General features: G+C 44.4%; 1 protein-coding gene across 1 annotated transcript in view; it reads left to right on the forward strand.

Moving 5' to 3' along the window:
- LOC143815468 (acetylserotonin O-methyltransferase-like) overlaps nt 1-16,965 on the forward strand; it is a 140,789-nt gene that overhangs the window by 24,653 nt on the left and 99,171 nt on the right. The window lies entirely within an intron of this gene.

Below are 16,965 nucleotides of genomic sequence, written 5' to 3' on the forward strand. Positions count from 1 at the left end.
CATCTAATCAGACGGCACTGTGGTGGTAAGGAGGATCAGGACACCCATTCTTGTGATTGGTGGAGTCCCGGCAGTACCACGCACAGCAACCAGACATTTCAAAAATCGATGAACAGCGCTCCAGCCAGGTGTAATAGTATCAAAAAGAGTATTTATTACGCCATAAAACAGCAACGTTTCGACCAGAAACTGGTCTTTTTCAAGCATATACACAAGTGCAAAAGTGATGGCTTAAATAGTGTGGATACCACGCAGGGCACCAATCACCATCAAGCTACTAATTACTAAAAAAATACACCACATAACATACATCAGATAAACGCATCATCACCAGTGACCAATAAAATATATTCCACAGTATAGATAAATGTAAAACAATTACAGAATGAAAAGATAACGCTTTGTTTATTTTCTGTTAATCCAATCAAACTCCGGCATCATCATCTCCATGGTAATATCCCCCCAATGGGTGATCCTGTGTAGTATTCCTCCACACCAATCCGATGTACTGAGGGCATCGGCGCCAAAAAGTAAAAGTAGCAAATCCCTCTTAAGCATATGTTCAAGCGCATCCTAGGGAACCAATCAGAGGTTAACTTACATGATACATCCATACCTACATCATAGCCCTGCGTCACATCACTGTTTCCACCGCTCGGTCGCAGGTCCTGCATAAGCCGCACCAAAGGAGCACAGGAGCATCACATGGTCGGACCGCCCCGATCACGTGACCGCGACACGGGCACGCCCCGCTATGACACGCACGCGAACCCTCCCACGGCCAAAGCCGCATGTTGGGAGCGCAGACGCGTCATGCTGCGGACCCGCCCACATCACATGACCGCGACCCATGTACGCCCCCCAGTGACGCACCCCTTACCTCCTCAGTACCGGATATGCAAGTCCGCGACCACGGCTGGTAACCAAGGTGACGCTAATAGGAGAGACAGCCCTGACACGGTCATCTGTCAGGTTACATAGCAGCATGCAACCAGCCCATCATACTATATCGCTTTAAGCAAGAGAAATAGAAAAAGGGACAAAACATGAAAATGTACAGAGCAAACATTAGACATATATAAAGGGGATAGTTGGGAGACTATGGATCAATCACAAGTATATCAAATCTTCAAATTATTCCATTCCCAAAAGGACATAAGAATATTAATATTTTCCAAAGGTCTCCACCAACCATCCCAACAATTATCTATATCGGGGAAAACACAATAACATGTGAAACACATATACAAAAATTAAAAATATGCATTAAAAACAAACCACTGATGACCTTGCTACATATAAGAGGAGGATAGAGTTATTTGGGGATACATACTTGTAGATTGAAATCCAAATTCAATCCCCTAGGTTATAATGACCCCAATGTGTAAATCCATCTCATCTCCTTTTTTTTAAGTATCAATAACCTATCTCCACCTCTTCTTAATGTTGGGACACTGTCAATCACCCTAAAACGCAATTGATTTACTGAATGTTTGTTATCCAGAAAATGTTTAGGGATTGGTAAATCGGTGAGTCCTGTCCTGATAGTGCTTTTGTGTTTACTGATACGGGCTCTCACTTCCATTGTGGTCTCCCCAATATATACCAGACCACATGGGCACGTAATCATGTAAACCACAAAGCTCGAGGTACACGTATATCATTCCTTTAAGAAAATCTTTTTTCCCGTACGGGGATGGTAAAAAAATTCCCCTTTTAACATATTATTGCAACTAGCACATCCCAGGCATGGAAAATTACCATTCCGGGGTGTGCTTAAAGTTCGTTGGGTTAAAATTTTAGATGTACCAATATCTGATTTAACAAGACTATCGCCCAAATTGCGTCCCCTTCTATACGACATCATAGGGTAATGTTCAAAAGCCGGAATTGGCGGTAAACCTCGTCGTAGAAAAGACCAGTGTTTTTTTAGAATTCTATCAACATGGCTGCTTGCTGAATTAAACGTTGACACAAATGGAATACGTTCACAAGGGCGTTTAGAGGAAACCTTCTTGCGGATGGACTCACATGATAAGTTATGAGCTCTTTCACTAAACTTATTCAACTCTTTCCTTGGGTATCCTCTAGCTATAAATTTGGAACACATCTCTTCCAGTCTTTGGTCAACAATATTATCATCCGATACTATTCTCCGTACCCTTAGTAGTTGACTCCAGGGCAATGAATTGACCATCTTTCTTGGATGGTTACTATCAAAAGATAGCAAACCATTTCTATCAGTATCCTTTACAAAGATGTCCGTTTTTAGTTTCTCACCATCTTTGTATACCAAAGTATCCCAAAATTGTTGAGAAGTAGAGTGTGACAAGGTAAATTGTAGCTCCGGGTACACCCCATTGAGGGCTTCATGTAACTCTTCCAATTCCGCTAAAGTACCATCCCAAATTAGAAAAATATCATCAATGTAGCGCCACCAGGCTCTGACGTGGCGCCAGAGGGTGGACTTATACACGTACCTGTCCTCAAATACCGCCATGTAGATGTTGACATAAGTGGGGGCCACGTTGGACCCCATGGCGGTACCTCTCAACTGCAGGAAAAACTCATCCCCAAAGAGGAAATAATTCCTCCTGAGGATGAATTCCAACAGTGTGAGGACAAGCCGTGAACATTCCGGGGCCACGTCAGAGCCCGATAGCGCACATGATACAGCATCAAAGCCTTTGTATGTTCAATCGACGTGTATAACGATACAACGTCGAATGAAGCCAGAATAGTGGAATCAGACACCATGATATCATCAATTTTGTTTAAAAAGTCATTCGTATCGCGAATGTATGATCTCGCCGATACAGCATAGGTACGTAATACTAGATCCAGAAAAATAGCAGTATTGTTAAACATAGAACCCCTCCCCGATACAATCGGTCTCCCAGGGGGGTTTAACAAATCCTTATGTATTTTGGGTAACACATATAGCACTGGTATAACAGGAGTATCAACAATTAAATATTCAGACAACTTATGGTCAATGAGTCCCATTGCCAGGGAGTCACTGACCACAAGTTGTAACTCCTTCTGAAAACAAATCGTGGGATTACAAGAAAGTCTCTCATAGACACAATGGTCACCCAGTTGACGCAATATTTCTGCTCTATATTTTAGACTGTCCATAATCACTACCGCCCCACCCTTATCGGCCTGTTTAATAGTCAACAGGGTATTGTCTGCCAATGCTTTCAAAACCTTCTTATCAGCCGTCGTCATGTTGTGATTACCCGGGGATTTAAAGGTATTTTTTAATTTTTTAATATCCCTCTGTACCAATTCAATATAGGATTCCACAAAATGGTCCCTATTGGCTGGTTGGAAATCACTTTTCTTATATAATCCCACCTCACTCAAAGAAAAACTCTGTGTTGACTTTTCTATAATGGTATTTCCATCACGAGGTTTATCAGAGAAAAATGAGGATAACCTTAGCCTCCTAAAGAAGGCATGCAGATCAATCTCCAATGCAAACCAATCCGGATTGCTAGACGGACAAAATGACAAACCTTTAGATAGTACTTTAAGTTCAGTCTCAGAGAGTGCAATAGATGAAATATTTACCACTAGTTCTTTATAATCCACTAGTTGTCCTTCGTGTTCCTCGTCTTCATCGTATATTTCCTCACCTGACGTTGTTCCCTGTATGGGCCCCGTTCTCCTGTGCTTACGGCTCCCTCTACGGCCACGTTTCCTGGACCTGTTGTGTCCACCCTCTCTCTCTCTAAAAAATGTGATCTCTTGGTTCCTTCCTTATTGGAGTCTTCAGTAGAGTCAGACTCAGCAGAGATAAAACCAAAATTGGAGCGCTTCCTCCCCTGTGGTTTTCGCCACCTCTTAGATGTATCAAACTTGCCTTTCTTGTTGAAAGAGAAATGATTAGGCCCCATGTGCCATGAAAAGACTTGGCCCATCCTATAGTCTTCCATGTCAGTTCGAAATTTCTCCAAATTCTCATCAACCTTACTTTTCAAGGAACCCCAGTCCTGTGCTGTCAGCTGTGTCCTTATTTGTTCCTCCAATTCAGTAATGCCTTTCTTTATCACTTCCATTTCTTTCTTTAGAAATTCTATGTTCAACAACATGATATCAAAGGCAAACTTATTAGAGATGGATTCAAACTTGGAGCAGAATTGTTCATTGTCAGGTAAAAGAGTTGGCCTCAAATGTGGCCGCAGCCCACGTGGAATCCTCCTCGCCCTGAAATGTTCCATCAGGGTCATGACATGGAGTTCAAGGGAGACAAATTTCCTCCTGTCATTTTCCCATCTCCTTTTCAGCATGTCCGTTGTGGGTTTACTCAAAAACGTCACATCCGCACTTGAGCCAGACAGTATCCGTATGGCATCATCATCAGTGTATGAGAAAGTCATGTCATTATCTAGAGCACCCACCTCTAGATCCGTAGTTGTATCCATCCTTATGGTAGGGGTGCACATCAGTCCAGGTTCAATCCACAGTAGAGAAAAAGAGAGGGCTGACTAGCACTAGAGGATACCCAAGGAAAGAGTTGAATAGGTTTAGTGAAAGAGCTCGTAACTTATCACGTGAGTCCATCCGCAAGAAGGTTTCCTCTAAACGCCCTTGTGAACGTATTCCATTTGTGTCAACGTTTAATTCAGCAAGCAGCCATGTTGATAGAATTCTAAAAAAACACTGGTCTTTTTTACGACGAGGTTTACCGTCAATTCCGGCTTTTAAACATTACCCTATGATGTCGTATAGAAGGGGACGCAATTTGGGCGATAGTCTTGTTAAATCAGATATTGGTACATCTAAAATTTTAACCCAACGAACTTTGAGCACACCCCGGAATGGTAATTTTCCATGCCTGGGATGTGCTAGTTGCAATAATATGTTAAAAGGGGAATTTTTTTACCATCCCCATACGGGAAAAAAGATTTTCTTAAAGGAACGATATACGTGTACCTCAAGCTATGTGGTTTACATGATTAGGTGCCCATGTGGTCTGGTATATATTGGGGAGACCACAATGGAAGTGAGAGCCCGTATCAGTAAACACAAAAGCACTATCAGGACAGGACTCACCGATTTACCAATCCCTAAACATTTTCTGAATAACAAACATTCAGTAAATCAATTGCGTTTTAGGGTGATTGACAGTGTCCCAACATTAAGAAGAGGTGGAGATAGGTTATTGATACTTAAAAAAAAGGAGATGAGATGGATTTACACATTGGGGTCATTACAACCTAGGGGATTGAATTTGGATTTCAATCTACAAGTATGTATCCCCAAATAACTCTATCCTCCTCTTATATGTAGCAAGGTCATCAGTGGTTTGTTTTTAATGCATATTTTTAATTTTTGTATATGTGTTTCACATGTTATTGTGTTTTCCCCAATATAGATAATTGTTGGGATGGTTGGTGGAGACCTTTGGAAAATATTAATATTCTTATGTCCTTTTGGGAATTGAATAATTTGAAGATTTGATATTCCGTATTTTTCGGACTATAAGACGCACCGTACTATAAGACGCACCCCAAATTTGGGGTGAAAACTGCAGAAAAAAAGATTTTTTTATAAGATGGGGGTCCGTCTTATTGTCCGAATTTAAGATCTCTTACCTGAGGGCAGGCAGTGGCAAAGCAGGGTCACAGGAGGCATGGTGGTGGCAGAGGTGAGGTGATGCTGAGGTGCGGTGGGCGGAACGGCGTGCACCTGAGCAGGGTCCCATCCTGCTTAGGTGGGCGACGCCATGGCCTGGTGTCCATGGGGAGGTTGCTGTGGCGGCGGCAGATGTGCGGTCACTTCCTCAGGTGGCGGCGGCCAGGGTCCCTTCCACATTTGAGGTGACGCCACAGCAGTAGTGAAGGAGAGCAGCAGAGCTGGGTGAGTCACGGTTTTCCTGGTAGCGGCAGGCTTACCGGCATTGTGGCAGCGACAGAGGTGCGGGGATGATGTGGCGCGGTGAGCTGTATGGCGTGAGCAGGGTCCCGTCCATATTTGAGGTGAATCCGTGGCCCGGTATTGATGGAGAGCAGCAGAGCTGGGTGAATTAAGGATCTTTCCGGTGGCGGTGGCCATCTTGCTGAGGCCGCGGGTGCGCAGATTCACTACTCTGCGTCCCAGGGCTTCAGGAAAATGGCCGTGGGAGGCCGCGCGTGCGCAGATGGAGATCGCGGCGGCCATTTTCCTGAAGCCGAGATCTCAATCTGCGAACTCGGCTTCAGGAAAATGGCCGCCGCGATCTCCATCTGCGCACGCGCGGCCTCCCGCGGCCATTTTCCTGAAGCCCTGGGACGCAGAGTAGTGAATCTGCGCACGCGCGGCCTCAGCAAGATGGCCGCCGCCACCGGAAAATACCGTAACTCACCCTGCTCTGCTGCTCTCCATCAATACCGGGCCGCGGATTCACCTCAAATGTGGACGGGACCCTGCTCACGCCATACAGCTCACCGCACCTCTGTCGCCGCCACAATGCCGGTAAGTCTGCATTCCAAATATAAGACGCACCCCCCATTTTCCTCACAATTTTTTTGGGGAAAAAGTGCGTCTTATAGTCGGAAAAATACGGTACTTGTGATTGATCCATAGTCTCCCAACTATCCCCTTTATATATGTCTAATGTTTGCTCTGTACATTTTCATGTTTTGTCCCTTTTTCTATTTCTCTTGCTTAAAGCGATATGGTATGATGGGCTGGTTGCATGCTGCTATGTAACCTGACAGATGACCGTGTCAGGGCTGTCTCTCCTATTAGCGTCACCTTGGTTACCAGCCGTGGTCGCGGACTTGCATATCCGGTACTGAGGAGGTAAGGGGTGTGTCTCTGGGGGGCTTACCTGGGTCGCGGTCATGTGATGTTGGCGGGTCCGTAGCATGACGCGTCTGCGCTCCCAACATGCGGCTTTGGCCGTAGGAGGGTTCGCGTGCGTGTCATAGCGGGGCGTGCCCGTGTCGCGGTCACGTGATCGGGGCGGTCCGACCATGTGACGCTCCTGTGCTCCTTTGGTGCGGCTTATGCAGGACCTGCGACCAAGTGGTGGAAACAGGGATGTGACGCAGGGCTATGATGTAGGTATGGATCATGTAAGTTAACCTCTGATTGGTTCCCTAGGATGCGCTTGAACTTATGCTTAAGAGGGATTTGCTACTTTTACTTTTTGGCGCCGATGCCCTCAATACATCGGATTGGTGTGGAGGAATACTGCACAGGATCGCCCATTGGTGGGATATTACCATGGAGATGATGATGCCGGAGTTTGATTGGATTAACAGAAAATAAACAAAGCGTTATCTTTTCATTCTGTAATTGTTTTACATTTATCTATACTGTGGAATATATTTTATTGGTCACTGATGCATTTATCTGATATATGTTATGTGGTGTATTTTTTTAGTAATTAGTAGCTTGATGGTGATTGGTGCCCTGTGTGGTATCCACACTATTTAAGCCATCACTTTTGCACTTGTGTATATGCTTGAAAAAGACCAGTTTCTGGTCGAAACGTTGCTGTTTTATGGCGTAATAAATTCTCTTTTTGATACTATTACACCTGGCTGGAGCGCTGTTCATCGATTTTTGGACTGTTGGAGTATCCAGGATGGTTCCCTGGACATGGAACGAGCGCTCCCTTGAGTGAGTGCTGTCAGCCCTCTCTTTTTCTCTACAGCAATCAGATATTTATCATCCTACCTATAGATTTACATGAAATAAAATTGTAAGCACAAAAAAAGGTATACTATAGCCCTATAACAGTCCATGGGTGCCATATTAAAGTGACTCTTGCATTCTATAAAAATTTTACTTCAAATGCTAAATTTCAAGTTAAAATGTCCAAAGCCCTTATTTTCATTTTTCTGTTGTGATTTCTCAAATTCCATGTCCCCTTTAGTCTGACACTCCATACTGCTCTGTGATGAACTAGTGCTGGTGATGACCATAGGTCCTCAGAGCTGATACATGTTTCTTGACTTACTGTTAGACTCAAGAGACTAATAACAAATAATATATACTACATGCGCAGGACTCTTTCAGACGTCAGTGATCATCGGTCCTATCTCGGGTCACAATGCAGTGACTGGCTGAACGTCTTCTGACTCCGAGGATGACAGCTTCATATATTTCAATGAGGCTGTCATGCTCGGGGTCAGGAGACGCATGGCCAGTCAGTGCATTGTGATCTGAGATCAGACCATTGATCAGTCGTCTGAAAGAGCTGAAAGAGCCCTAACTGTGCTGGTTCTGTAGAATGTTTGCTTTCAATCTGTAGGGTTATTTCTTTACTACATGTTCCTGGAGGGAGTGAATCAATTCCCATAGTCTTAGCAGTACATTATTGCTGGTCATATAGGGAGAACATTTTAGATGTAGAGTTTTACAAAAATGACAGCACAGGTATTATATTGTTGTAGTTTTGTATTGCATCGTATGGAAGAGTATTATTTATTTATGTTAGTACAGATACATTAACTGAGGCTGGTTTCACATTTGCGTCTGTGTGCTCAGCGTTTGATCTGCATAGATCTGCATGCGTCATGCATACATATATTTAACATAGTGTACGCAGGGACATGCGTTTGCATGCGTTCACTTGTAGATGCGTACGCATGCATCTTTTCGTGGTTTGAGGCATCAAATATTGCGCAATCATTCGCATGCGGATGATTGCGAATGATTGCGTAAAAAAACGCATTACTGTGTATGGGAAAGCACTGGTACGCAAGTACATGTGTACGCTTGCGTTCGATACGCCTGCGTACTGCAAATTAATCAGTTCCAGGAAACTAGGTTATCACCTTAAAAATCACTGATGTATTAAAGGTGGTCTGGAGACAGGTAGTCCATTATTCTCAAGACTCTGGAAGCGAATGTTACTGCTTTGCTGCTCTGAAGACTGTTATACTGATCGGAAGACTCTGGATTTCACTCAGGATGTGAGTATAGAAGCTATGAAAATGTCTGTCTGTTGCTCTCACTGCAGTCTGTACTCACTTCTGTCTCCCTTGCAGCATTCCTCATCAAAGATGTCCTCCAGTGAAGAGCAAACCTAACAGAGCGGACAGGAGACTGATGAAGTGAGTACATTTGCTACTGATTGGTAAGTATTGACTGTCAATATGACACATGTGGTAAAATCATGTATTTTCTTTACAGAACAGTTCCAGTCCGGCAGAGCAGGAACAGACTCAGGCCCAAGTTCAGGTAAAAAGACGGCTAGTAAGTATTCTTGACTGTTTTTGTTTTGTTTTATCTTTACAACTATATTAATGCGTTTCTTTGATTTCTAGGTTCCACATCATGAAGCCACTATTGACAACGACCTCCTAATAACAATGGTGCAGGAGCGAGTTCCGTTGTGGGACACCCGGGATCAGCGGCACTCCGACACTGTGGTCATACGGCGGCTATGGGATGAAGTGGCCAGATCACTGCTGGATGATTGGGACCATACCACGCCACAAGTCAGAAAGGATTTTTGTAAGTATTGCAATGTGGTCTGACGCGGCAGTGAACCTGTGGTACATTGTTGTACAATTTCTTTTTTTTTCAACCTTCACAGTGAAGAGAGTCAGTCAGGTGGCGTTCGATGAAGGATCGCCTCAATAAGGACATGAGAAAGGAGAGTCGGGTTCAAAGTGGTGCTGCTCAAAAGATTTCCAAATACCAGTACCATCATAGTCTCTCCTTCCTGAGGCCTGCGGTTGGTCACCGAACGTAAGTATTTTTGTGTTGTGTTCCATTGTATAACATCTGAATTTTTTCTTTTCCACAGGATATGTTGGCACTTTAAAAATTGTTTATTTTTTTGTAGTAATGTTTTTCATTTCTCTTTCAAACAGAACCTGGAGCAGCACCGCTGAACCTGAATCTCCCTCTGTTGGCGCGACCCCTCATCGAACAGCCAGCGAACAGTCCCAGTCATCCACCAGCGATGCAGCAAGTGAGCAGGCTTCACAGGCTGGAAAACAGGCAGCTGGTGCTTCAGGTTTTCTCCTGTCCCAGTCCTCTGCCACTGGTTTTTGGCTCTTCTCTCCAGTGGCAGAAGGCCTGAAACAGGCCACTCATGCCGAGTTTGATCACATAGGCTCGGTCTTCCAGAATGGCCTAAAGGCCGTTGGAGACAGACTAGAAAGTGGGTTTGCGCATGTCAACTCACTTTTCCAGGAAGTCAACTGACACCTTGACCTCCTGGAAGCCGACCTTCAGAGACTGGCACAACATTTTTTTAATGCTAAGGAGCGGGACATGTCGGAAAACCTTACGCCTGATCTCATCTCCAGCTGAATATGATGCAGGCCAGCCATGCTGCTTACAGCCAGGTTGTACAGCAGACTCAGTACTTCTAGCAGCCACACATGACATTTCTGGCTGTTCTGCCACTAACCAGGTTCACCACCATGCCGAGTCCTGCTGTGCACCTGTCTAACCTCCACCACCATGCCGAGTCCTGATGCACACCAGCCTCAAGCCACCACTTCCACCCTCCCAAAGAAAAAAAGAAGCAAACAGAAGGCCAGTACCAGTTCAACACAGCAAACCAAGAAGAAGACTAGGACCAGCAAACGTACCCCTCAAACTCTCCTACCACCTCCACCCTCACCTTCCAATGTGTCTTTGTTTTCAAATTTGTCTCTTCCTTCCCACACTTCTACTTCTAATGTGTCTACTCCCAGATCCCATTTTGTAGGCCAGTCCCCTGGTACCCCTTCATCATCCACACATGCTAGCCAATCATCCCAGCTCCACACCCTACAACATTCCCCAAAGCTAATTTTTTATTGTTAAATAAAATGTTGCTTTTGTTTTCACATTCACAGTGTGTTCTTTATCTCTGTATGCACTGTTGCCACACTTATGCGCTGTCGCGGCAAACACACACTTATGTGTATTGTTGAGGGAACTTGAACAGGTGTTTCACTAGAGGTTTTTTATTATTTCAGTCGGCAAACATCACAGTTAAATTTTACCATTACAGTTAAATTTTAACATTACAAGTACATTTTATCGGCTTAAACCATGTCGTCTTGCCATGCCGGACGTCCATTATCAGAAACAAAGTAGGCAGCAAATGTATTGTTCATTTGGGCAACTTCCACTAAACTCCTCAGAGGGTGATCTTGGTAATCAAGCAATGTGGTGGTAACAGGTTCATCAAGTTCAAAGTTTGATCACTCTTTAGCCAGGATGTAGTTGTGCAGAACAACACATGCTTTCACAACCTCATCAATAGTATACATTTTTAGATTAATGGCTGTTCCCAAAATGCACCATTTAGAGACCAGCATTTCAAAGGCACACTCCAGTTCTTCGTGCCCTTGTCAGTCGATAGTTGTAAATATTTTTTGAGTGATTTAAGTCCCGACTTGAGTATGGTTTTAGGAGGTTGGCACACATTTGGAACGCTTCATCCCCAACCACAACAAACGGCATTGGCGGGCCTTCAGTGTTGGGAAGAGGTTGTGGCTGGGGAAAATGAAAATCATTACCATACAAACGTTGGCCCATGTTAGAGTTTTTAAAAGTCGGTGAGTCATTTCCTCGTCCAAATGAGCCAATGTCAATGACGACAAATCTACAGTCAGCATCTTCAATTGCCATGAGAACAAAAGAAAAGTAATTTTTAGAATTGAAAAACTTGGATCCACTTCCAACTGGTTTCCTAATGTGAATGTATTTGCCATCCACAGCCCCAAAATAATTAGGAAAATTACAAATGTCCATAAATTTTGAAGTATTTACAAGCCTGAGTTCAGTTGTGGGTTGGTGGAGGAATTCTGCATGCAGAACATCACAAAAAGCACAGCAGGTATTTGAAACAATCCCAGAAAGGGTGGACACTCCAATCCAGAATTGGAAATGGAGAGATGATCAGGTCTCACCAGTAGCCAGGAATCTGCAGAACAGAAAATGGAAAAAAAAATCAGTACATGGCTTTTAGAACAATAATATTAATGACAGGTGTTTCTTTTTCAAAATTATGTACCTTAGGGTCACCAACAGATGTTCCTCAGCAGGAATTGCTTGCTGTAACTGTGTGTCGTGCCTGGTGATGGATCCTCGCACACGTTGCAGCAAGTTATCGAAGCTCTGTTCCGTCATCCTTGAGTAGTCAAAAAACTTCTGAAGGTTTGCACCCAGGTCAGTGTACGAGTGTAGGCTCCAGAGCTCTCTCGGACTTCAACGATGGGGTGTTGCCAGTAGCGATGATGATATCTTCTCCATCTTTCTGTTTTCCTTTCTTCATAACAAACAACAGCAAAGGCATAAGCCAAGTTCAAATCCAGATTATGATATAAGCTCTCCATGCGACGATCCATCTTGCAGCAGGATACAGCAGCAAAAGATGAGGATGTCATCTGTACAAGGGTCTATATAGAGAATTTCCATGAGACACGCCCATTGGACGTGGCTTGTGTCAAGGAAATTCTCCTGGAAAAGCATTATCCTATCGAACTCAGGCGCATAAATAAAGCAGAAGTATTCCAAAACGCATGCAAACGCAGCGCTTTTTTGGCGTCATGCATAAGATGATGCGGATAAAAAATGCTGCATTAGCATGTGTTTGCATGCGTTGTGACATGCTTTTGCACATGCGGATGATACGCTGTGAACTAAGCCTTAAAACCTTTACCTCCCAAGGTGGTTTGCATGTTAATCACTAAGCCAATTATTACAGTTCTGACCAGTGTCACTTTTCTGAGGTAAAAACTCTGGAACGTTTGAACGGATTTCGCTGATTCAGAGAATGTTTTTTCGTGACCTATTGTACTTCATGATAGTGGTAAAATTTCTAAGATATGACTTGTTATATTTTTGTAAAAAGACAAGAAATTTGGCGACATTTGGAAAATGATGCAATTTTCAAACTTTTAATTCTTTTAATTCTTATGCCCTTAAATTAGTAAGATATGTCACACAAAATAGTTAATAAATAACATTTCCCACATGTCTACTTTACATCAGCGCAATTTTGGAAAGTACTTTTTTTTGTTAAGAAGTTATAAGGGTTAAATTTCGACCAGCGATTTCTCATGTTTCCAACAAAATTCACAAAACCCATGTTTTTTTCTTTGTGGGGGGACAACATCACATTTGAAGTGACTTTGAGAGGTCTAGGGTTGAGCGACCTTTACTTTTTTAGGATCGAGTCGGGTTTCGCGAAACCCGACTTTGTCAAAAGTCGGGTCGAGTGAAATAAGCCAATTATCGCGAAAAGTCGGTGATCGACCGAAACACGAAACCCAATGTAAGTCAATAGGGAATCAAAGTCGACAGTGAGTGGAGGACAAGAAAACACCTACAGTGCCCATTTTAATGTCAAAAACATCAGTTCTTGTCACTTAAGCTTGTGAATCTTAATTTACCTTATAATAATAGTTAGGCATTGAAAATTGGGGGTCATTTGGCAAAAGTTGTGGGGAGGGGGGTAGGGCTGGCTCAAGTTTTTGTGGGCCCAGGAAACGTGGACTACGTCACGGCGGTGGAGCCGGGAGAGGTAAGTATTAAAACTTTGCAAGTGCTGTGATCTCGAGCAAGCAGGGGGGGCCCACTCGTTTGCATTGGCACTGTCACAGGGCCCCTCAAAGTACGGCGGTGTTTTTGACGGCGGGGGCGCCTCCCACCGGCAGAGACACTTTTGTGTACTATGAGGGGCCCTGTGCCAGTGACGTCGCCAACGAGTATGCCCCCCCACCTCATGAAGGAACCTGCACTTTCATCTGCACCTTCCTCTTTGTCCCTGTGTAAGGTGGTATAGTATGCGGGAAGGGAAGCCTGACTTTCAGCAGGGTCAGATTCTGGCTGTGTAGAGTGCAAGGGGAATGTAGTGGTCTGGGTCAATGTACCAGCAGACTCATCTAGCACTGGCTGGGCAATGGGTAGGATGAGGAGGAAACACAGATATAGTCCCAAAGAATAAAGTAGGCTAAATGCAGTTCAAAATTGGTGTCACGATCCCTTAGCCGCGGCCAGCAGTTTGTCACAAAATCCCCAGGGATTCCTGACCACTGCCACCAATATGTCACGGATTGGGGTGACTTTAGACCAACAGACGGCTATCACATGTGCAGGGGGCTTATCTTAGTTATCCCTCCACTGCCACAATGTGATAAAAAAACACACACAAGGCTAGGGACCGCATAGTTTACAGCAGGGGCTTATTTTAGGTATCCCACTGCTCTTCAATATACCATGAACTGCAGGGATTTATGTATCCCGCTTACAGTTCCACTTAACACTTGCAGCTCTCTGGTGCCCCCTTTACCCGCAGGTCAGATTAGGTACTGCACCTAGGGTAATTAGTCGCCAGAAAGGCTGCCGGCTATGTACGGGCTATTGGGCACGCTGCAGCGACGCGATAACTACTCCCACTCAGGCAGGAACAATAATTTTTAATGCCGCAGTCGCTGCAAAGTCACCCAAAGGCCTGCACACGGTCGCTGCCACCAGCTCCGATTAAACGGGTCCGAAGCTAACCCAACACAGTAGCGTAAATTCCCTTCAGAAGACTTAGGGTACGTTTTTAGAGCATGGAGAAAGAACTGGCATGAAATAATATACCCCACAAAATGTAGGCAGTGCTTTATCAAAATATTTTACAAAGATGTTACAAATGAGACAATTGCAAATATGTACAAGGTAATTATAACATAAAGGGGATTAAAGGAGAAAAGATAACACTCACATATTCTCAGTTCATTGCATTGCAGGCAACCATACGTCCCAGCTCATTGGACGTGCTCAGGGCTCTCCAGGAAAAGACAAGAAGACTCAGCTGGGGATCTGGGCAGACAATTATAGCTGGAGCCTGTAACATACCAGAAAGGGGTTGGATCACCTCATCCCTCCTACCTCTTCAGTTAACTAACTTTTCCCTAACCTATATCTAATTTCTATAACTCCGCTGCAAAACATGTCATCGTCATATCACACTCAGCATTCATCTCAGATTATCGCTGGCAGTCTAATGAGATCAAATATGTCCTATTTGGGATTCATATTTACCAAGAAATCCCTACTTCTTTACCAGATGGAGTTAGATGCCCGTGTTTAGAGTGAGGGGTAGATCCACCGAGGGGAAGTAAGAATATATATTTTCGTGTTCTTAACTTAAACGGTTAGCGTAATATCTTACAAAACCAGAACAAAGGACTTTCAGGATTCTAGAAGTTTCTAATCCAGTTAAAGCTGGTCACTTTCCACTACAGGAAATGCCGGTCTTAAATACCTTGGCTCTCAGAGCTAGAGGCCATAAAATCTCTACACTCATTGACAAGACAAGCTAAAACACAGTGAAGGGGGGAGTCAGCACCCACCCTATGTGTGCTGGCAGAGAAACTAAACTTATATGATATTTCATACCATATCGTGACACCTCCCCCTTTTGGCGTGCGCTAGGTAGAACCCCACGGTATGCCTCCATGCGCACCTCAGTAGGTTCACCCTGGCGGGACAGTCCATCGGCATTCCCATGCTCCCTGCCCGCTTTGTGTTTTATGGTGAAGTCAAATTGCTGAAGGGCAAGGCTCCAGCGTAGCAACCTGCCGTTGGTTCCACACATGGTGCTTAGCCAGCGCAGAGGGTTGTGGTCGGTCACCACAGTGAAGGTGCGACCATACAAGTAGGGCTGCAAGCGCTGCAGGGCCCAGACTATGGCCAGGCACTCCTTCTCAATGGTGGAGTAGGCCACTTCCCTCGGCAAAAGTTTCCGGCTCAGGTACAACACGGGGAGCTCTTGGTCCTCCGAGTCAACCTGGCTGAGCACAGCACCATGGCCAAACTCGCTGGCATCAGTCTACCAGGAACGGTCGACTGCTGTTGACTGCTTTCAACACAAGGGCGTTGCACAGTGTGGTTTTCAACGCCTGGAAGGCCCCTGTTGTGAATTCCGTTCTTGGGCTCCCTCCGGTGGTTGTAAGTAGCACTTTTGTGAATTCTGCTCTTGGGCTCCCTCCTGTGGTTTTGAGTGGTATAGCTGCTTCTTGGATTTAGCATCAACAGCTGCTTCCACTGATCATCTTTCATGCTCGGCTATTTTAGTCTGGCCTTATCCCTCAATCAATGCCAGTTGTCAATTGTTCCTGCTTGGAGTAACTGCTCTTTTGGATTTCCCTGACACTCTGACCAGTTATGCAAAGTTAAGTCCTTGTTTGTCCTTTTGCAGTCCACTTGTGGTGGACTTTATTGTTCAACACATTCTATGTTTTGCTCATTTGTCCAGCTTATCAGTATGGATCTATTCAGCTAAGCTGGAAGCTCTGGGCAGCAGATTTTGCCCTCCACACCTTTAGTCAGGTGTGGAGATTTTTGCATATCTCTGCGGTGGACTTTTTCTAGTTTTTATTACTGACCGCACAGTGTTCTTTCCTGTACTATCTATCTAGCTAGTAGTGGCCTCCTTTGCTAAATCTTGTTTCATACTACGTATGTCATTTCCTTCTCCTCTCACAGTCATTATTTGTGGGGGGCTGTCCTATCCTTTGGGGATTTTCTCTGAGGCAAGATAGCTTTCCTGTTTCTACCTTTAGGGGTAGCTGGTTCTTCGGCTGTGGCGAGGTGTCCAGGGAGTTACGGGAACATCCCACGGCTACTGCTAGTGTTGTGTTAAGATCAGGAACTGCGGTCTGTATAGTTACCACCTGCTCAGAGCTAGTCACATGTCGCTCCTAAATCACCGGTCCATAACAGTACAACTGGCCAAGAATGAGTTGAATGCATCTCAAAAGAAGGAAAAGAAAAAGAGTTCTGAGCCATTTTTTTTTTCTTTAGTCTGTTTTGTCTTTTTCCTTCCTCTTAATCTCTGGGTGGTTCAGGATTTGGGTGCGGACATGGATGTTCATGGTTTGTTTTCTCGTGTGGATCAGCTTGCTGCAAGAGTTCAGATTATCCAAGATTATGTTTTTTCAGACTCCAGCCTTAGAGCCTAGAATTCCTACTCCAGATTTGTTTTACGGGGATAGATCTAAGTTTTTGAACTTTAAAAAT

This window comes from Ranitomeya variabilis, chromosome 3 (assembly GCF_051348905.1).
Source record: "Ranitomeya variabilis isolate aRanVar5 chromosome 3, aRanVar5.hap1, whole genome shotgun sequence".
Lineage (NCBI taxonomy): Eukaryota > Metazoa > Chordata > Amphibia > Anura > Dendrobatidae > Ranitomeya > Ranitomeya variabilis.